This window comes from Myotis brandtii, unplaced genomic scaffold, assembly GCF_000412655.1.
Source record: "Myotis brandtii unplaced genomic scaffold, ASM41265v1 scaffold74, whole genome shotgun sequence".
In the NCBI taxonomy this organism is placed as follows: Eukaryota; Metazoa; Chordata; class Mammalia; order Chiroptera; family Vespertilionidae; genus Myotis; species Myotis brandtii.
The window spans coordinates 4,557,416-4,581,030 of record NW_005370944.1 but is presented as its reverse complement, the minus strand read 5'-3'; the positions used below and the strand labels follow the sequence as shown (position 1 = coordinate 4,581,030).

At 43.3% G+C, this 23,615-nt stretch overlaps 1 protein-coding gene across 1 annotated transcript in view; it reads left to right on the top strand.

Moving 5' to 3' along the window:
• The window catches only part of THSD4 (thrombospondin, type I, domain containing 4), a 329,142-nt gene that overhangs the window by 251,094 nt on the left and 54,433 nt on the right, over nucleotides 1–23,615 (top strand). The window lies entirely within an intron of this gene.

Here is a 23,615-nt window from a genome sequence, read left to right as displayed (position 1 = left end):
GGATGAGAAAGATTTCACAGGGATCACTCTATGTCCCAGCAAAAAGGGTTAACATGCCACAAGCATGACGCTTAAGAGGCAGCTGGATCTAGCAACTAGAACATGATTCCTGACTTTCACAGGTGCAAAGCAGCCAGAGCAAATGTTATCAGAAAGTTTGACAGTGAAGAGGAAGAGAGAGATTAAAAGGTGCCAGGGCTGAGACAAGATGTGGTTCTGTTTTTGTTTTAAAGCTAGGATAGATTTAAATATGTTTATTGGAAAATGGGAGGAGCTGGCAGGGAGAGGGGGAGATAAGAGATGGAAGAGAGAAGGAATGCTTGATGAAGAGTGATCCTGAAGGAAGCAGGAGGATTAAGGTTGAGGACATGGCCTATTGACAATTGGAATTGAAATCTCTGAGCTGAGGTGGCAGGGCCAGGCTGGAGAGTCATACGTGGAGTAAGCGCTGCAGTGAGTCACACAGGAAGAAGAAAACCAAAGGGCTGAGGCTTCAACTGTAAATATGTCTCTCTTCTTCGCGTCCAGCGCCGCTAGAGAGCGGTCTGCTTCTTGAGTAGGGGCGACTGGGGATTGAGAAAATGAAAGAACGAGATAGACACAGAGATGGAAGAGAAAAGCTGGGACCAGTTGAGACCACTGTCCTCAGATGGGGACAGGGACAGAGACAGTCACCTAGCCAATAGAGCGTATTTATTTTATACAGCAAAAAACAGGAAGTTTTACTAAAAGTCAAGACAAAGGAGATTATTTGCATTCTTGGGTGGGCCTGAGTGGTATTCATTCCTGGTGCTTGGTTGGATTTAAATAACAAAACCCACCCCCTGGCACCTGGGCTGAAGGTCAAGCTGACAACACTCCTGCCTTTTGGCAAAATGTGTTTCCAGGACCTGGCTTTGCCAACGCCACTGGCTTCAGCTGACAATAATTAAAGAAATGCCCATGTGCCTTCCCAGGTGCTCACTACATTCAACCTTGGGGAAAACTCAAAGTTCAAGGTCAAATACGCACCAAGGGAGGAACAGCAGGAAAACAATAATGATGCCTAGAGGCCCAAACAGGTCAGTCACTGGTACCCAGCCCCAAGGAAGGGGCTGAAGGAAGATGACCCACAGCATAATGGTTGCTAGGGGGAGACAGGTTAGAATTTTAGGTAAAGCTAATGTCCATTAAGCCACATAGCAAAGGCATGATTTCTTTACTTGCACTGGACTTCAACTTCCAAATATTTTAATTAAACCAATTGGTGAATATTGAAGATATCAAAGAACAAGGACATTATTAATTTGGGAGTCAAGGCAGCTAACCACTTGATCTTTTCAAGTCATATCCTCATTTAGCTCCAATCTCAGTAACAAACATTCCTGTAGGTCCGATAACATTCCTAGATCTAAAACTATAGTATTAGCCCTGGCCGGTAGCTCAGTTGGTTAGAGCATCATCCCAATACCCCAAGTTGCAAGTTCGATCTCTGGTCAGGGCACATACAAGAATCCACCAAAGAATGCATAAGTAAGTGGAACAACATTGTTTCTGTGTGTGTGTGTGTGTGTGTGTGTGTGTGTGTGTGTGTGTGTTTCTCTCTCTCTCTCTCTCTCTCTCTCTCTTCCTCTCTCTCAAATCAATCAGTAAGTAAAAATTTTTACACAAAAAAATTAAAACCACAGTTTTGTTTTTTACACCCTCTGGGATATAGTTCTTATCTCGGGCTCTTTTGAAGTAGGCAGTTATCAGATCAACCTTTAGCCTTGGGTTGAGTAGGTAATTTCCCCCCTGAATAATGGACTCATAAGAATTCAAGCCAAAATTCCAGGCTGGCTTTAAGCAATGAATACTGTAATTAACTTCTAACCAGGCATGCTAACATTTTGCTTGGAGAAAGCCTGGTTTTCTCAAACAAATGCCTTTCAAATAAAAACAATTCCTTGCTCTCTTTCCAGTGCAATACTTGCCAGGGCTCAGGAGCAAGCAGTATGCCCTGTAAGATGACAATCTTAGAGATTTTTAAATCCAGTTGTCTCTGGTTTTCAAGTTCTGCAATAGAAGCTGCACTGTCATCGAGGGGTATACTGTTTCCAAGAGAGTTAACTGAGTTCCCTTCCACCTGAACTGTGCAGGGAGTTTTGTGGAAGTCCCGCTGAGCCTGGTTCATTGTGATGTCTGCCCTACCCGACAGACAGGGCAGACACAGAACCCCGGCTGTAGCAGGGTTGGGATGGATGTCTAACTGTATGTTACAGTGGCATACGAGGTGGGGAGGAAGGACAGTGGCAGCATTTTATCATGGTGATAATAAATGCAACACTTTTCTTATCATTTTAAAGTTCTCTACAGACAGTGTACCGCCTTATAGCCTGCACCTAGGACAGACCACCCCCACTGCCCCGTCCAGGGGTCTCCAGTCTGTGAGATAGGTAATAAGTCTCTGAGACTATAGGTAAAATTAAGACCCACAGTAGGGTCAGCCAAGGGAGTTTGAAATGAGGAAGTCCTAAACAGGCAGCCGGAAGACCCAAGTCTGGAGTCCTAGCTGAGCTGGCAGCTACAAGGGTATGGAGTTAAGGTATCAGCTGCTAGAAAAGATCTGTTTTAGTCCTGGGGCAAAGGCAAGTCGGGAACCCAAAGAAAAAGGCATTACATGGAAATGCAAGAAGGGATCGATGCTGAGACGGATGATGACTTTTTACCAAAATGGTCACCATTTCTGACCTGTTTTTTGGTTTGGGTTTTGGTTTAGGTTCAGCCATGCACATGGGGCCTTGCTCGAAGGAGGTTTTTAAGTTACCACATAAGTTCTGTCGCACACAGAGTGAGGGGCACCTGACACTGCCCGAAGCCTTGCTTTCTCAGCACTGCAGCGAGCCCCTGGCCTGTGGTCATGCAGCGCACACTGTTCAGAGAGCGCCAGGGGCCGCAGCAGCCGCGCAGCCCGAGGTTTCGCAGGACCTGGCCCGCTCAGTGCTGTGCGGCCACGTGGGAGGGTGTGGCCTCATCGCCAGGGGCCGCAGCAGCCTCAGCCCGAGGTTTCGCAGGACCTGGCCCGCCCAGTGCTGTGCGGCCACGTGGGAGGGTGTGGCCTCGTGTAAAGATCGCTAAACGTGGCTGCTGTTGCCTTTCACTACACCCCCAGGTCGGCTCTTACTAAACTCGGAGTTTTGAAAACATCTCTTTTTGTTTTGTTTTGTTTTAAAACTAGCTTTCTCTCCTGAATATTAGGATTGGAGTAAGGACACCTGGGGGACGGGGAAGAAGGGCGAGAATTTACTTGGGGAACTGTAAAAGGCTAAGTGTAAGGCTGTGCTGATCTGGCTTTCTGAGTGTCATGGGCCTTACCCAGTAATCCGTACCCAGATGCAGGATGGGGGAAAGGCTCTTTGTCAAATCAGCCATGTGCTGGGGCCACTCAGAAAACTGCAGGTTGAAGGCAAAGTGCTGAGGAGGAGGGACACCCTAGTACAGTGGGGCCTTGACTTACGAGTGTCCCAACTAACGAGTGTCCCCCCTGAATAACGGACTCATAGGGTTAGATAGGAGCCGTCTCTCAGCCGATTTTTTGCTTTGAGTTGCGAGCTAAAATTCGGGTTACGAGCCAGCTTCAGATACCCCACCGCTAGTTGGCGCAGCGAACGTCACAGTGAACGCCACAACATCAGCCCAGCATCACGTGTCTCACTCGTTCACTGTTGATATGACATACGAGTAATTTGAGTTATGAGCTCCATCACGGAACGAATTAAACTCGTAAGTCAAGGCCCCACTGTACTGCTCTCCTGTGGAAAGATCAAATTGGTCCTGGTATTGCATGCCGCGGGGAACTCCTCACTTTAAGAGGAATATAGACCAGCCCGATAACATGTTGCAGGAGGAGACATCTAGGGAGCTCCAGGTTTTAACTGGAACGCGAAAACTCTGGGAAGAAACTGAAAACTCTCTTTGGATTTGGGGAATGTTCTTACGTGGAAGATGGATTTGTCTCATTATATGTGTCTTCCAAAGGAGGGCGGCCACTTCAAAGGTGCAGATCTCAGTTCACCTAAGACAGTGGTTCCCAAATTTTGCTGCAAATTAGAATCAAGAAATTTTTTAAATTTTCTACTGTCCAGGATGCACCCAAACCAATTAAATCAGAATCTCTGGGGCTGGGGCCCAGGCATCAGTATTTTTAAAACTCTCCAGGTGATTGCAATAGACAGCTAACTTTGCAAAGCAGTGATCTACGGAAGGACTGATAGATCTGAACTGAGCAAAGGAGGAGTGAGCTGCTAGGGGTGAAGAGAATCCCTGCCATTGAAGCAGCTCAGATCCAGACTGGGTGTTACTTGGTGATGATGAACCCAAACCTTCCATGGGTGGTTAGACTAAAGGAGATAAACCTCAAGTGCCTGCCCTTTCTAAGAGGTTAAGTCAATGCTCTGAGGTGGAGGTGTTCAAATTTCTTTAATAGTTCCAAGGAACTATTTGTTCAAATAAAATAAAGGAAGTAAGAGGGAGGTAGATTCTACTCTCCCTTCCCCATCCCCACCCACTCTTCTCATGATGGCCCCTGAGGACACTTCATGGAAATCTGGGAACTTGATAATCTCAAGGACTCCAGGGAACACAGTTTTTTAAAACCACCAATTTAAGGGAAGGGAATGCCACAGAAATTAATTTTGTATTCAGCCAAACATAGATGGAATCTTGATTAATTTGATTAATAGAAGTAGCAAATCCCAAATGGAGGAGAGCCAACATAAATGACGATGGCTGGACCTACACTATTTGTTAGCTGGGAACATGAATAGCATTGGCCAGTCTGTGGTGGATCCAGTGCCTTGGAAACTAGACCCAGGTCTATTTCTGCTTATTATTTGGTGCCACACATGGGATAAAAGAGCCACCTCCTCCAGCTCACCATGGCATTTCCAAAGAGAAGAACGCTAAAATATTATTTGCTGAAGTTCCCAGGCTTTGCATTCACATGTTGAGGTTCAACCTGAATCAAGCTCTTTCTTGTGTCCTACAGTGTGCAGAGCAAGCCTTAAATCCAGGAGTTCTCCTTTCCGGTATCTTTTATGATTATATGGCGCCTTCTGTGCCACACAGACTCTAGTTTGTTCACCAATGCCGTAACTTACATATGGCAGCCTAGGAGAAGGGAAAGGAATATGAAGTGAAGAAAAATAGGCTGGGTCCTGGTTCTGCTATTAGTCAGTTGTGTGAATGCCTAACTTATCAGTTTCCTCCTCTCCAAAATGGAATTCATTATACTAGCTACCTATTTCATGGGATTATTGTGAGGTTAAAAAAAGTAAACTAAGGTCATATCCTCTTAAGTTATATAAAATATTCATTATCACTGAAAGCAAAAATTGTAACATGGATAGAATTTCAGTGTATGTAGATGTCATACATATGGCAAATATAAATAGGAGCTGATAAGAAGATCTATATGTTTTTAAGACTTCTACATTTGACTTGAACTGGTAAACATTAACTCTCAGTAAACTGTGACAAATGAGGTTTGTATATTGTAATTCTTAAGCAACAACTAAAAACAGTATAAGAAATATGACCAAAAGCCAATAGATAAATTATATGGAATACCAAAAATGATTCAAATCCAAAAGAAGGAAGGAAATGGAGAACAGAGGAACATGCAACAGAAGAGACAGAGGACTGATAAAATGGTAGATATAAATCTAGTCAGCAATTATGTTAAATTATGTAGATGATCTCAAATGCCAAATAAAGGTAGATATTGTATGGTTGAATTTTTGAGAAAAGACCCAATATGCTATCTACAAGAAACCCACTCTGCATGTAATGATATAAGTAGATTAAAAGTAAAAGGATAAAAAAAGCTATGCCATGGATATACTAATCAAAGAAAGCAGGGGTGGCTATACTAATATTATACAAAGTAGACTTAAGATCAAGAAAAAATTATCAGGGATAAAGAGAAAAATTACATGATAATAAAGGGTAAATTAGCCAAGAAAACATAGCTGTCATAAATACATATGTACCTAAGCAAAAGCCCCAAAACACATAAAGCAAAACTAGTAGCACTGAAAGGAGAAATAGACAAATCCACAATTATACTTGGAGGCTTTAGTATTTCTCTCAAGAAATTAATAGAGCAGGTACACAATTTGACTGAGCTCACATTCCACCCACAGCAGCAGAAATACACATTCTTTCCAAGTGCACATGAAATAGTCACCAACATAAGCCATATTCTCAGCCATAATACAGACCTTAACAAATTTAATGTAATTATCCTATATAATAAAAGGTTAATATGCAAATCGACCGAAGAGAGGAACGACTGGTCGCTATGATGTGCACTGACCACCAGGGGGCAGATGCTCAATGCAGGAGTGCCCCCTGCTGGTCAGTGCGCTCCCACAGGGGGAGCACTGTTCAGCCACAAGCCGGGCTCACGGCTGGCGAGCGCAGGGGCAGTGGTGGGAACCTCTTCCACCTCCACAGCAGTGCTAAGGATGTCCAACTGCTGCTGTCAGTTGGACACCCCCCGAGGGCTCCCAGACTGCAAGAGGGCACAGGCTGGGCTGAACCCCCACCTCCCTTCACACCCCCCACCGAGTGCACAAATGTCGTGCATTGGGCCTCTAGTAATTATATAAACTACGACTTTTTCTACCATTGAAAAGGGTTAACTAGCTAGCTTAAGACAGAAAGGGAGGGGGTCTGGAGAGGATGGAGGCATCTTGGCCTGAGCAATTAAAACAGCCATAAACCAAGGACAAGGAAATGTCTGGCATGAGCAGCTGGGAGAGTCATGGAAGAATAAATCTCTGGACAAGAGAAAAAAAAGAAAAAAAAGAGGCTGCTTTGCTCTTTTGAGCAGAGAAGTCAGTGGTTTCAGTCTCAAGACCTGGTAGGATAAGGTTGCTAAGTACCATAGTTAGATCAAAAGTAGCCCTGACCTGAGCAGCTGGGAGAACTATAAAATAAAACATCTCTGGCCAGCACAACTGGGATAAAACCATAAGATAAATCAAAAGTAACTCCAACTTGAACAGATAAGTTAGATATGGGAAGAGCAAAGAAAAGACACAGGATATAAGGGAGAGAAGGGAGGGGCACCACATGGGCTTTGGCCTTAGCAGAGTGACCAATGAGGAAAGCACAGGGGTCCTAAGTTGGGGAAGAGTCCAACTAGAAAGGGTCATGTGCAGACAAAGAGCTATAGCCTTTTATAATGCCTCAGACAAAGAAAACACCAGCTGCCCTTTTTAGAGGACCCTTCTGTCCCTCCTTAGCCAGGAGAGACAGAGTAGAAACTTAGAATTAGGAATCTGCTTGCAATAAAGTTTCTGTAATTCTCACCTACAACCTTTTGTCCATGGCTTCATTCTTCCAATCCTTCTGGACAAGAACCCAGGAAAGGAATCACCCTTGCATCCTGCTCAATAAAACAACCCGAATCACCATGATGGAATTTAACTAGAAATCACTAACAGAAACAGATCTGGGAATTTCCCAACTATTTGAAGTTAAACAACACATGGAAACACCACAAGTCTCACGTGAATTTAGAAAATATTTTGAACTGAATAAAAGTGAAAATAGAACATGTCAAAATTTTTCTGGGATGTAGCTAATGCAGTGCTTAGATGAACTTAATATCATTAGATGCTTGTACTAGAAAAGACAATCTCAAGTCAATAATTTAATCTGCAACATTGAGAATTTTGGAAAAGAAGGGCAAATTAAGCCCAAAGCAAGCAGAAGGAAGAAAATAAAAATAAGAGCAGAAGTCAGTGAAATTGAAAATAGGAAAGCAATAGAGAAAATCAATGTGCTTATATGCAATCTGTATCTTTCTTTGGTGAGGTGTCTGTTCAAATCTTTCCCCTAATTTCTAAATGGATTTTTGTTTTCTTACTGTTGAATTTCAAGAGTTGTTTACATCTTCTGGATATAATACAGAGTCTTTCACAGAGCAAAACTTTTTAATTTTGATGAAGTCTAGTTCATCAGTGTGTTTTTTCCATGGATCTAGCTTTAAGTGTAATATCTAAGAAATCTTCACCTAACACAAGGTCACAAGAATTGTATCCCATGTTTTTTCTAAAAGTTTTACATTGACATATAGTTCTATGATCCATTTTCATTTAGTTTTTGTATAAGGTGGGAAGTATAGGTTGAAATTCAATTTTTGCATATTGATGTCCAATTGTTAAAGCAGCATTGGTTTAAAAGACTACCCTTTCTTCATTGAATTGCCTTTGCAACTTCATTAAAAATCAGTTGGCCATATTTGTGCAGATCTATTTCTAGGCTGTATTCTGTTCTGTTCTATTCATCTGTGTTCACTCTTTTGCCAATACCACACTGTCTTGATTACTGTAGCAGGCATGGAGTGAATTTCAGGGTGGGTTAATACCTGAAGCGGATAAGTTTCAGAGATGTCTACAGCACATACCTTATCATAAAATTTGAAAGCAGAATTTGTAAGATTAAATATAGCAGCAAGGAATCTTAAATTTTGCCTAGGGAATATCAGATCTCTGATTCTTGGAGTTGCCCATGTCTCAAGTTAGCCTAACTTCTAGAGCAGTGGTTATCAAACTGGACTGTTACCATGGTTTGGCTTCATTTGTGTCTCTACAATGAAACCCTTATGTTAAATTAACATCTAAATACATACTATGTTTTTTTAGAATAACTGCTTCTGCCATTACCAGTCCACTGAATTGCTGCTGACATCTTGGAACTCCTAACAACAACACTATTGGATTGGTTGTTTGGAATTTCCCTTATAATCTTGCATTTTTTTCATTGGATTCAAGTTTATGCTTCAAGCTTCTTCTTTTTGTCATCAATTTTTGTAATTAAGGAAAAAAAACTACTCACCCAGCTGATGTGGCTCAGTGGTTGAGCCTCAATCCATGAACCAGGAGGACATGGTTTGATTCTGGGTCAGGGCTTATGCCTGGTTGCGGGCTCCATCCTCAGTAGGGAGGGTGCAGGAGGCAGCCAATCAATGTTTCTCTCTCATCATTAATGCTTCTATCTTCCTCTCCCTTACTCACTCTGAAATCAATATTTTTAAAAATTACTCAGGGGTAGGGATTGGGGGAGAGCTAGGAGAGGTCAATGGGTAAAAAAAGGGGACAAATAATACTTTCAACAATAAAGTTTTTTTTTTAATTTCTCAAATCTCCAGCTTTGAGGGACCTTTGGTTATACAGAGCCTAGGACAGGAATGGAACTCTAAAATTATAGGTTTGTATAAGTAATAAAATTTAAAACACTAACTTTCCCATTGTGTTGAAAATTCTGCTTATTCCCCAATGTCATTCCAGTTTAGCCACAAGTTTTGTGCTCTGGAGTTGGAATTAGGCTCTTGGCTTTTTTCTCTATTCATGATAGGTCTACTTAATACTCAAACTCTGGCTTCAAATATTGGTATTTTACTCTGTTGCAAGCTGATCTATACACCCCCCACTCTACAACCACCAAATATGTACAGTCCTTAAACACGCAACATGAATTAGATATTTGTCTGTATTAGTTTTCTAGGGCTGCCATAACAAAATACCACAAACTGGGAAGATTAAAATAGCAGAAATTCATTTTCTCACAGTTCCAGAGACCAGAATTCCGAAATCGAGGTCTCAATAGGATTAGTTCCTTCTTGGAGGCTCAGAGGCAGATTCTGTTTCATGTCTCTCTCCTGGCTTATGATGCTTGCTGGCAATTGGCACTCCTTGGCTTGTGCTGTATCACTGCAATCTCTGCCTCATCACGGGGATTCTTGCAGTGTGTCTCTGTGTCTGAGTATCCAAATGCCTTTTTATTTTAAGGACACTAAACATTGGATTTAGTGTATCCTGCAACTTGACTGTATTTGTTTATTGTTTCTAATAGTGTTTTGGTGGAGTTTTTAGGGTTTTCTATACAGAATTATGTCATCCTCAAAAAGTGACAGTTTGACTTCTTTCTTCCCTATTTGGATGCCTTTTGTTTATTTATCTTGCCTTATTGCTCTGGCTAGGATGTCCAGCACTATGCTGAATAATAATGGTGAGAATGGACATCCTTGTTTTTTTCCTGATCTTAGAGGCAAAGCTTTCAGTTTTTCACCATTGACTATGATATTACCTGAGGGTTTATCATAGATGGCCTTTATTATGTTGAGGTACTTTCCTTCTATTCCTATTTTATTGGGTGTTTTAATCATAAATGGATGTTGTGTCTTATCAAATGCTTTTTCTGCATCTATTGATAAGATCATACGATTTTTATCTTTTCTTTTGTTTATGTGGTATATTATGAAGACTTGACTTTGGGTGGTGGGCACACAGTGCAATATACATATCTTGTAACATAGAAACCCACACCTGAATCCTATATGTTTATGTTGATCAATGTCACCCCAATCAATTTAATTAAAAAAAAACACCCTTTCATGGCTCCCCAGTACCCACAATCCAGCCCACACAGTCTATCCTCAGTCTTCCCTTCTAACCTCTTCAACAGGGGCTCTCACTCCACACCCTCCACTCCACTCCAGTCCCCAGCACCCATGACACCCCTTCTCTAGCACATCCGGCTGTCCCCTCTCCTCCAAGCTCAGGTCTCTTTCTGCTTCTGCCTTTGCCCCCAGGTGCCCTTCCCCTGTCCTCGCCTGGTGAACTGCTTCTCACCTTGCAAATTCCTGCTCAAATGCCACCTCTTCTCTAAGATCATCTACCTTCCATGGAAGTTTTACCAGCCTCTTGGTTCCCATTGTATTAGCATGTGTCTGAGCTTCCAAAGTTATGAGCTATCTTACCTTTGCAGTCCCTCAATACTGCTTTGCCCGGTTTATTTTCTTGCTTAAACCATAGATGGAACCTATTACATACAAATTATTTGAGGCTTGAAAACACAAACCTTCTTTATAGTTAGTAAGTATTCAAAGAAAATTTGGAGTTGAAACAAATCAAATGTTAATATCTTAAAGAATGAGAATTAGCTGTACTTAGCTATAATTTAGCAATGAAATAAGAACAAAGACTTGGCATTTCTCTTTATTCAAACCCTTCACAACCTGGGATCACAGAGTGCCGAAGAGAAAGCCAACCTTTCTCTGATACTCTGACTTTCAGTCCAAATGTGTTACATCATATTTTAGAAAATCACACGGATTCAATTTTTCCAAACTGCAAATGCCAACGCGAATCTGAACTGAAAAATTACTGTGTGATACGTGTGTATATTTATTTAACAGAAATCATAATTTGTACACTTTATCAAACTGGGCCTGGATCTACCTAAAAGTAAATGCTTGTTTTTTTTTTAGACAGAATTTTTACGCAGCACTGCTTCTGTTTACCATTTGGGTCAGGAGGAATGGAGAACATTTTTTGCGATTGGAATTCTTAAACAGGAACATCCAGATAAGCAGGACTTTAAGTAGAGTTTCCAAGACTCTCTTATCTGAACTCCAAGGTTAAAATAAGATAGATCAGAACAATACAGCTCATAATTTACTTCTACTCAACAAGCATTTATTGAGTGCCAAGCAAGAGCCAGGTAGTGGGCAAACATGCTTATATCACAGTGTCTGCCTTTAATGCACTCACCTTGTCGCAAGGAAGGCAGGTGCATAAATATATATATAAAGCCTAAGCGACCGAACGACCAGTTGACAAATCGACCGGTCACTATGATACGCACTGACCACCAGGGGGCAGATGCTCAATGCAGGAGCTGCCCCCTGGTGGTCAGTGCACTTCCACAGCCACCCTCCATAGCCTGCTGGCCCCAGATCACCAGCCAGGCCAAGGGACCCCACCCATGCACGAATTCATGCACTGGGCCTCTAGTCTATATATATAAAATCCTAAGCAACCATTCGGCCATTCAACCTGTAGCTGTGATGTGCACTCACCACCAGGAGGCAGACGCTCAATGCACAGGCATGGAAACATGGAACAGACTGATGAATCTCAGAGGGAAGAGGGGAGGGGGCAGGGCAGGAAGAGATTAACCAAAGATCTTATATGCATTCTAGAGGCCTGCTTCACAGATTCATGCACTGGTGGGGTCCCTCAGCCTGTCCTGCAGGGATCAGGCCGAAACCAGCAGTCCAACATCCCAGAAGGGGTCCCAGGTTGCGAGAGGGCTCAGGCCAGGCTGAGGGACCCCACCAGTGCACAAATCCATGCATTAGGCCTATAGTATTATATAAAATAGGGAAATAAATGTAATAATAGAAACCAGCCATAACAGTTATCTGCACACATGCTACTTCGTTCTATTGCCATTGAAGTTGGACTCTAAGCCTTCTTCTGATTCAGATCCTAAAACTTATTCTGAACCATTTTTGGCCTTTGGCAGTTTTGAGAAGCAAACAGTGACAGAATCTGTGCAATCTGTGCACACAGCTTCCTTTAGCATGTTTACACCAAGCAGTAGAAGTTTGAAGCATTTTAAGGAATAATGGGGCTTTGTCTGAATTGCATGTTTGATTATACATATTGTTGTCCTTTCATCAAATTACATATTTCTAGCAGTTGTCGCCTAAGAGTTAGCTCAAAACTTTTGAAAAATGCATGCGGAGCAAGAGAGTAGTGATCCAGAATGCAGGAGTCAGCGGCAGCAGCTTCTGCCAGCTTTGAAAATTTTATTATCTGATCCAGCTCTGCCTGTAATTAGTATCACCTGGGGAGCTTTTAAATCACTCAATGCCCAGGCTATACCCCAACCAATTAAATTCCATCTCTGGGAGGCAGAACTCAGTCATGAGGATTTGAGGGAAAAGGAGTCAAATTTTTATTTGGAAATACAGACAGTTCCCAACTTAGGATGGTTTAACTTAATGATTTCTTTACTTTCCAATAGTGAGAAAGTGATATGTAGAAGCCAGGCTTTGAATTTTGAAGTTTGATCTTTTCCCGAGCTAGCGATCTGAGGTCCAATACTCTCTCAGGATGCTGGGCAGTGGCAGGAGCTGCAGCTCCCAGTCAGCCAGGCTGTCACCAGGGTAAGCAACCCATGCCCTGCAGTGCACTGTGTAGCCAGAGCTTTTGTTTTAGTTCAATGCTTCAAATATTTTCCAGACCCAGAATGCTTTCAGCTATGCACATTAATGAGGATCCATACAATACTCTGTATTCCTTTCAGTACAGTATTCAATAAATTACATGAGATAGTCAACACTTGATTATAAAATAGGATATGTACTGGATGATTTTGCCCAACTGTCAGCTAATGCAAGTGTTCTGATCCGTTTAAGGTAGGCTAGGTAGGTTAGGTGGATTAAGTGCATTTTTACTTACAGTATGTTCAACTTACAGTTTATCAGGTCGTAACCCCATTGTAAGCTGAGGAGGATCTATAATTTGAAATTCATAAAATGTAACAAACACAAAAATAATACAAAGAACCCCTTTCTTTTTATCAAGAGTCACCTAGATGTTTTTCCTCTGAACCATTTGAGGGTGTTGCATATATAATGGCCCTTTACCTGTGCATACCTCCATTTCAGTGAGTATTTCCTAAGAATAGGGATATTCTCTTATGTAACCATGGTACAGCAAACAACTTCACACATTTATGTTAATACAGTACTTAAAAGTATTTAATTTACCACCCATACTCCAGTTTTGTCAATTGATCAAGTTATGTCCTTTACAGCACTTTTCTACATCCCATTCAGGATCCAATCTGGTTCAGGGTCAGGAACCACATTTAGTTGACATTTCTCTTTCTCCTTGTTTAATCTGTCTGTGGACTTTCTTTATCTTTTGTGATACTGACATTTCTGAAGAATACCGTTCCCCTGTTTTCAAAAGCTAGAATGCTCCTCATGGTCGGATGCAATAACGCTCTTTCAGCTGGAGCACTGAAGTGGCAGTGCATCCTTTCCAAAATACGATGTCTGGACGCACGCAATGTTCACCTTTTCTCACTGATCCTAATTTGAGCACCTAGTAAAGTGTTGCCCAATTTCTCCCTTGCTACTATTAAACAGTCTGAGAGACCTATAAGACCAAGGGAGGAGGAACCAAGATGGCAGCATAGGTAAACACCTGTACTTGCTGCTTCACACAACCACATCAAAACTACAACTAAAAGACAAAATGGATATCATTCAGAACCATGGGAAGGCTGGCTGAGTGGAAGTTATACAACTAGAAGGAAAGAGAAAAGCGCATTGAGACTGGTAGGAAGTGCGGAGCTGCGGACGTGCAGAGGTACGGAGCCGTGCACGAAACGAGCTGGCAACTGGGTGCGCTGTTGTCTTTTTCAATCAGGAGGGAGATACAAGCTCCTGATTGCTCTGAACTCCAGTTCTGGGCAAGACTCTGGGGACCCAGACTCATTCGGGGAGAAACTGGACTGTCTGGCATCAGTCTGGAACATGAGGGTGGCTTTCTCTCAGAGGTGCTTACAGCGATCATTGTTTCTGCATGGGGCCGTGGGACACAGAGACCCAGGAACCTCTCCGGGGCAGGGCTGACTGGCAGCCATTGCTGTTTGCTCTGCCCTGGTGATTCCCTGAGACCCCGCCCCCCCCAATTTACAACTTCACCCAACATGTGCACAGTGGCTTTTGCATATGAATGGACTGTCCTTTTGCAATCTAAAACCTAACCGAACTGCAGCTGGGTCAGGAGCCCCAGAGCTTCCAAAAGAAGGCCTAAGGCTCCATAGCAGCCTGCATTGCTTCACAGTTGGGCCTCATTTTGGCACCTCCAAACCCCAAACAAAGAGGAGGAATCTGCAGATCTCTCTGTAGCTCCTGCTGGGTGGCCTCAGGCAGTGGCTGACTTTGCACCTCCTTGGAGATCCAAGAGCCAGTGTACCCAGTGGTCAGTGTGAGACCATACCAAATTACAACTCTTCACATCCATAAGTGATACACTCAAGGGGAAGACTCAGTGAGCACCAAAGCCCCACTGAAGCAAGTTCTGCCCCATAAGTGTGTCTCCAGCACAGCAGTTCTCCATTTGTAGACACAGCTGGTCCTCACAGCCAATTGGCCTGGAGGTCAATTCCTCCCAGTGATACCAACAGTAATAAAGGCTTAACTACAACAAGACTGTGCACACAGCCCACAAAGGGGTGCACCAAGAGTGTCCACCTCAGGTAATTAGGGAGACTGAGCCACTGGACCCTATAGGACACTTAGCACACAAAGCCACTTTATCAACACAGGTAAGCAGCCAAAATGCAGAGACAAAGAAACATGTCACAAATGAAAGAAATGGAGGACAACAAACTACTGGATATAGCGTTCAAAACCACAGTTATAAGGTTACTCAAGAATCTTCTACAAACCTCTGAGAAATTTAGTGAGACCCTCAAGGATATGAAAAAGGACCAATTAGAAATTAAGCATATACGAAGAAGCAAAAAACACCCAACCGGAAAAGCAAAATGAAAAAAGAATCCAAAAATACGAAGATAGTGTAAGGAGCCTCTGGGACAGCTTCAAGCGTACCAACATCCGAATTATAGGGGTGCCAGAAGAAGAGAGAGAGCAAGATATTGAAAACCTATTTGAAGAAATAATGACAGAAAACTTCCCCTACCTGGTGAAAGAAATAGACTTACAGGTCCAGGAAGTGCAGAGAACCCCAAACAAAAGGAATCCAAAGAGGACCACACCAAGACACATCATAATTAAAATGCCAAGAGCAAAAGACAAAGAGAGAATCTTAAAAGCAGCAAGAGAAAAACAGTCAGTTACCTACAAGGGAGTACCCATACGACTGTCAGCTGATTTCTCAACAGAAACTATGCAGGCCAGAAGGGAGTGGCAAGAAATATTCAAAGTGATGAATAGCAAGAACCTACAACCAAGATTACTCTACCCAGCAAAGCTATCATTTAGAAGGTCAGATAAAGAGCTTCACAGATAAGAAAAAGCTAACAGAGTTCATCACCACCAAACCAGCATTATATGAAATGCTGAAGGGTATTCTTTAAGAAGAGGAAGAAGAAGAAAAAGGTAAAGATAAAAATTATGAACAGCAAAGTGACAACAAATACATATCTATCAACAAGTGAATCTAAAAAATTAAGTGAATAAAAAATCTGATGAACAGAATAAACTGGTGAATATAATAGAATCAGGAGCATAGAACAGGAGTGGACTGACAATTCTCAGGGAGAAGGGGTTGTGGGGGTGCAGGAAGAGACTGGACAAAAATCATACACCTATGGACAAGGACAATGGGGGGTATGGACATGGAGGGTGGGAACTGGGTGGAGAGGAGCTATGGGGGGGAAAAAGAGGAACAACTGTAATAATCTGAACAATAAAGATTTATTTTAAAAAAATAAAATATGAGGAGAAAAAAAGAAAGACCAAGGGAATATCTTGCTCCACAACGAAATGTCCCCCAAGGTTTGCCATCTGTTGATGATTTTTGCTGGAAACAATCTTTACCATGGCAATTGAGAAATGATTTTGCAACTCGGCACTCCCTCCATAGTTACCAGCCAGCCTTCAGAATCCCTCATAAGAAAGAGCTCTCCCCTTTTTTACCCATGTATTATATTTATTATAATAATCTACTTATTCTTTATATGGACTCATATATTTCCTTTTTTAAAATTTATAATTTATCACCATGCTTATTTGGGTGTGCAAAGAATTCCAGATGTGGCCAGTAGGAGCCTCTTCATGACTCCTATGCTCTTGTGACATGTCCCCATTCATTTTTATGAATATTTTTTATCCTCACCTGAGGATGTGTTTATTGATCTGAGAGAGAGAGGAAGGGGGAGAGAGAAATAGAGAGAAACATCAATTGGTTGCCTCTGGTAAGCATCCTGAGGGGTAGGGGGGTGGGAATCGAGCCAGAAACCTAGGCATGTGCTCTGACTGAGACTCAAACCTGCAACCTTTTTGTGTACAAGTTGATACTCCAAACAAATGAGCCATCTGACCAGGGCTTGTGAACACTTTCATGCTTATGTTGCCCCATCCCTGAAACTCATCATTTTTCCAGGAAATGGTGCCTTTGATGGGAAATGGTAGTAGAGATCAAGATTGAGGTGCTAGGTATGCTTATAGCTAGTGGAGTGTTTTTGGTTCTTAGCCCTCTTAGCAGACAGAACTAGGAAATACATGCATGTATATATACATATGCATATAAATACATAAAATATGCACACTCACATGCATGTACATATATAAATGTACATATAAATGTGCACATATACATTATTTCAAGATCATAAATTCACATTACCTCAAATTCAAATCCATCACCACAGGGTTCTATATTGCCTTCTGCATTCGATAGTTGTACGTCTCTTTTTCCACAGTGAGATCCCTGGCTCCCAACATCAACTTCAGGGAACAATCACTTTGGAAAAACGTTTGGCATGCCTACTGCAACACATACATATACTTATGCCCTAGCAATTCTACCCTTGGTATATCCCCAGCATACGTGAGGACTTATGTCCACCAAAAACATACAAGAATGTTTATAGCAGTCAAAAACTGGAAAGAACCCAAAAGTCAATAAATACTAGAAAAAGTAAATAAATGGTGGTGGTATAATACTAAATTGCTATGAAAAAGAATGAACAATGTGAACATATTTCATGGAAATAAAGTTAAATAAAAGATGCCCAATGCAAAAGAGTATGTATGGTATTATTCCATTTATATGAAATTCAATAACAAGCAAAACTATGGAGCTAGACAGCAGAGTAATTAGTGGTAACCCTTGAGGCTTGTGGGGACAGGGATAATGACGTTCAGAAGCCTGGAAGGAGCCTGCTGGGGTGCTGGAATGGTCTATAGCTTATTTAGGTAATAGTAACACAGGTATAATACAAATATAAAAATCTAGCTATAAACTTATAAATACCTTACTATATATAAGTAATATCCTAATTTTAAAATATTTTAATACAGCTACAAATCAGGTTGCCAATGCAATTAACTCAACTGAAATGACCTAATCAACCCTATTTCAAGTGTTCAGGAAATGACAACTACATCAGAACTCAACCATCTGCCTGGCCACTACTGCTTTTCTGTCGTAAGACACATCCAGTGTCAGTGAAGACGGGAAAATGGCACATGCTAGCATTTAACAATGCAGTGTGTGGGCTTAGTGTCAGAGGGTAGTTTGTGTTGAGTTGAATTGGACTCTTTTATACCTCCCTTCCCACCCCCATGCCAAGGATTACACAATCCAAACCCTTAAAAGCTTATGCCTTGTGTATAATGTCTTGTGTATAATGCCTTGTGTATAATGTCTTCTCAGATTGATTGCTGATAACTCGAAAAAGTTGGCTCTGGGAATCCTAAATACTCACAGACAGGGCGGGCAGGCATATTGTGAGGGCTTCAGTAGAAGGTAGGAATGAAGGCCACAACCCCCAGAATGGCCCTTTGGCCTCCCTCCTCTCAGTGTCTGCCCTGTTGTCCAGGCAGAGCCAGAAGATGAGAGGTAAAACTTTTCCTTGATTGAGAAACATTTCTTTAGATCAGGGCTCAAAAATAAGAGATGAGAGAAGGTGTACTGCAGTGGTTCTCTAACTTTAAATGCACCACAGCCACCTGGGGAGCCTGATGCTAGACCCCATCCCAGAGTTTCCAATTCAGCCAGCCTGAGCCTACATATCTGACCAGCTACCAGGATGCTGATGCTGCTGGTCCGAAGACCACACTGGTGTTAAGGGAAGAATTTGGAATCAGATCATCGAAGTTCAAGTGCTGAACTCTACATAACAGCCTATGAACTTGAGCAAGCAACTTAATCTCTCTGAGCCTATTTCCTCATCTGTATAAGAAAGGTAATATGTGTCCTGCTTGCCTTATAGGATTGGCATTCATATTATGAGTTCATTTGTGGGGTTTATTATTGAAGTATAATGACTTACAAAATTATATTAGTTTCAGGTGTACAACATAGTGATTTGATATTTATATACGTTACAAAGTGATCACCACACAAAGTTATGCTTGTCACCATACAAACTTATTACTGTACTAGAGGCCCGGTGCACAGATTCGTGCACTGGTGGGGTCCCTTGGCATGGCCTGCGGGTATCGGGCCGAAACCAGCAGTCCAACACCACCTGCCATTTCTGCTCATCCTGGCCCCACTGTGGTCTCTGGGCTGCGGCAACCAGCTGTGAGCCCTGTGTCTGGCGCCCATCGGTCAGCTGAGCAGCGCTCCTGCTGTGGGAGCGCACTGACCACCAGGGGGGCAGCTCCTGTGTTGAGTGTCTGCTCCCTGGTGGTCAGTGCGCATCATAGCTTAGGCTTTTATATATATATAGATTATTGACTATGTTATCTATTCATTTGTGTTTTGAAAACCATCAATTATTAAACGGGTGTTCTTCACTTATTTGTGCCAGGAACTCTCTTGGAAGTTAATGGATACATTCTCAGAATTTTGTTTTTAAATCCATAAAATAAGATACAGAAGAGTACAAAGGAAACGGATTATATTGAAATACTAGAGGCCCGGTGCACAAAAATTTGTGCACTCGAGGGGCGGGGGGAGGGGGGTCCCCCAGCCCGGCCTGTGCCCTCTCGCAGTCTGGGACCCCTCGGGAGATAACGACCTGCTGGCTTAGGCCTGCTCCTGGGTGGCAGAGGGCAGGCCCAATCCCTAAGTGCAGCCCCTGGTCAGGCTCACAGCAGGGCCGATTGGGGAGTTGGGGCACCGCCCCATCATGCACAGAGCAGGAAGGATCGGGAGGTTTCGATGCCACCCTCAGTCACCCTCAGGGTAGGGCCGATAGGGGAGTTGGGGCACCGCCCCCTGTCACACTCAAGGCAGGGTCGATGGGGAGGTTGCGGTGCCACCCCCTGTCACGCACAGAGCAGGGCCGATCAGGGGGTTGAGGAGCTCCCCCCTGTCACTCACAGAGTAGGGCCGATAGGGGAGTTGGGGCACCGCCCCCTGTCACACACAGAGCAGGGCAGATCAGGGGGTTGGGGCGCTGCACCCTGTCACACTCAGGGCAGGGCCAATGGGGAGGTTATGGCTCTACCCTGTCACACACAGAGCAAGGCCCATGGAGGGGGGTTGGGGCGCCACCCTCTATCACCCACAGAGCAGGGCCGATCAGGGGGTTGGGGCGCCACCACTGTCACACTCGGGGCAGGGCCGATGGAGAGGTTATGGCTCTACCATGTCACACACAGAGCAGGGCCGATCAGGGGGTTGGTGCGCTGCACCCTGTCAAACACAGAGCCGCAGGGCAATCAGGGGATTGGGGAGCTCCCCCCTATCAGGCACAGAGCAGGGCAGATCAGGGGGTTGGGGTGCCTTCCCCTGTCACGAACAGAGCAGGGCAGATAGGGAGGTTGTGGCCCCGCCCCCTGTCACACACAGAGCTGCAGGGCGATCAGGGGGTTTGGGCGCTACCCCCTGTCACGCTGATCCGGTGCCAGGAGGCCTCTCGGCTCCGCTGATCCCAGTGCTGGGAGGCATATTACCCTTTTACTATATAGGATAGAGGCCTGGGGGCCGGCTGGTTTGCCCTGAAGGATGTCCTGGATCAGGGTGGGGGTCCCCACTGGGGTGCCTGGCCAGCCTGGATGAGGGGATGATGGCTGTTTGCAGCTGGTCACACACCCTTCAGGGTGGGGGTCCCCACTGGGGTGCCTGGCCAGTCTGGGTGAGGGGCTGAGGGCTGCTTTCAGGCTGGCGGTTGTTGACTGAAGCTCCCAACCGCTCCTTTTTTTTCTCTTTTTTTATTTTATTCTGGGCCAGCTTTAGCTCTGGCTCTAGCTCTGAGGCTTCGTATCTGGTTTGTTTGCCATTCTATAATCGAAACAATGTATAACTGTCCTGGATCAGGGTGGGGGTCTCCACTGGGGTGCCTGGCCAGTCTGGCTGAGGGGCTGAGGGCCGTTTTCAGGTTGGCCAAGCCCCCCAGCAATGGAAGCTCCCAGCCTCTCCTTTTTTTCTTTTTCTTTTTTTTTCTTCTGGGCCAGCTTTAGCTCTGAGGCCTCGGCTCTAGCCTTTGTTTAAATTCTGTATTTGATACAATGTTTTGGTCCAGCTTGAAGCCCAGAGGCTGAAAGCTGGTTTCTGGGGTTTTGTTTAGCTTCTTATTTGCAACATAGTACATAGTTGCTTAGAGTTGCAACTCAGAGGCCGGCAAGTCAGGCGGGGAACGTTGGAGTCTGCAGTCACTGGAGCAAGCAAGCCTCATGTTCGCTTCCAGCTGCCTGGCTGCCGGCCGCCATCTTGGCTGACAGTTAATTTGCATAAGGATATGCTGATTAGCCAATGGGAAGGGTAGCGGTCGTACGCTAATTACCATGTTTCTCTTTTATTAGTGTAGATAATTATCAGCATATTTTTCGAAAGCAAATTTGCAATATAGTAGCAGGTGCTTCTTTATCATTAAAATAAGAGATCTCTTAGAGGGCCTAATAATCATAGTAATATTATATATTGTGATGAGATTGTTTGTTTGTTTGCTTGTTAATGGAACCAAAGTTTATTGGGAGAAGCCAGTCCTGGAAAAGGTGCAGCTAGGATTTCAGGAGTAGCAAGTCCAGAGCTTCCTTTCCATGTTACAGTTGAGAGTAGTTTAGTATCCAAGTTAATTAAAGTCTAATAGTCCATTGGTGGAGGCCCACATGGCCTTAAGCCACATGGGCATAGGGCAGCGGTTCTCAACCTGTGGGTCGCGACCCTTTGAGGGTGGAACGACCCTTTCACAGGGGTCGCCTAAGACCATTGGAAAACACATATATAATTACATATTGTTTTTGTGATTAATCACTATGCTTTAATTATGTTCAATTTGTAACAATGAAATTGGGAGTCACCACAACGTGAGGAACTGTATTAAAGGGTCGTGGCATTAGGAAGGTTGAGAACCACTGGCATAGGGGATGTGCTCCCCCACAATAGGTATCCATTGTGCGCTATGCCAGGGGAGAAGGGAAGGGAGCACGCGCTTATTTGTATATATGTTTACCTCACTGTCTTGTGATTGGTTATCTGCACTCTGTCTGTCTTGGTAATATTCATACATTTTAAAATTTATGCCTCTCATGCACAACCTTTCTTCCCACTCGAGTTGGGGTGTCTTAGTAACTCCGCCGACCTGGGTTCCTGGTTTCACTTCCTCCTCCCATGGTCCCATCCCTATCTACCTAACTTTTTCTGTCTCATTCCCCTCTCTGATTCGGAGACCCCAACTGCTGTTGGAATTGGGGGTGACGACTGCTCTGGCTACTTCCAACTGCAGAGGAACATGGCAAGGGGTGTTGGGGCTCCATCAGAGGCGGACAATCTAAGGGACCATGGAAGATGGGAGGATGTCATGCAGAGTTCCATTTCTATGACCATCTGTAGTTTGATGGATTCTAGGTGAGAGAGGATGAAAAGAGTTAGTTGAGTAAACAAGGGCCAAACAATAATGCTAGGAACAGGTAGTAAACCCTGGATTTGGGCCTAAATTTTATGAGATTGAGAATGTGATATTTGTTCCCTTAACTACATAGTCTGCTTAAGAATACTTTGTGTTCTCGTATGTATACTTGTATGTATATATGTTGTTGACATATATATAGTAGGAAGGGCCATTCTATGACCAATTACCATGTGAACCAGTGAATTTAGTGACCTTTGTATATTTTGGTCTGCAGGTGGTTAAATTGACATAAATCCTGAGCTAAGGCCTGACCAAACAAATGGGAGCTCTCTCTAAAACCCTGGAGTAAAACAGTCCAATCTGATCATGGGGGACCCTACTGGCATTTGCTGAGAAGTGTTTGTCTCCAAACTGCTAGATTGTATCGCTTCTCTGATGCTGAGAGTGTCTGGCTCAAAAGAAGCATTACATTCTCCCATGATAAATTAAAGGTTTATGTCCATCCCTGAAGAACATCTATGTACTTGTTAGGGTTATCTGAAAACTTTCCTAAAGTTATCCTAATTTGTCTTAAGTCTTGTGTGGAAGATGAAACTCTCCCCCTGCCACTGCCTGGTGAGGGCAGATGGTAGTCGGGGAGCCTGGGTGGCTGAGTTCCTCTTGCAGCTTGATGGGACTAGTCCTCCTCGGGGTCCTAGATAAGCTGAACAAGATGGCTCAGGTGTATTTGTTGGGCCATTAGGCCCCGTCACCCCCTTAGGGGTTTCCGGCTCTCTGGTATTGCTTTGGGTCAATGCTGTTAAGAACAATGGTTTAATTTTGTATTGTTGAAACAATTTTTATCGTTTCTTAAAGCAAAGAAGGCCTGAATACATGAGATCTCAGACCTATATAGTAATGAGTTTTTAAACAATTTTTCAAAGTATTTGTAACATCTTAATGTCATATGAATACATATGTGATTTCTATTGGTGACAAAGTCACAGTACTACTAGTACTATTATGGTCTGTTGCCTACATCTACACCAGTGATTCCCAAAGTGGGCGCTCCCGCCCCCTGGGCCCCCTGGTGGGCGCTGCAGCAATCCAGGGGGGCGGTGATGGCCACAGGTGCATTTGTTTTAACTTTTTTTGTATTACCTTTCTATTCTGAGTTCAATAAATAGTTTCATAATTTCAAACTTCAATGTTTCTAATTTACACCTTTCTTTACTATATTTTACGAAAAAGGTAGAAACATTAATACATATATCTTTCTGTTTAATTGCTATTAAAATTAAAAAAAA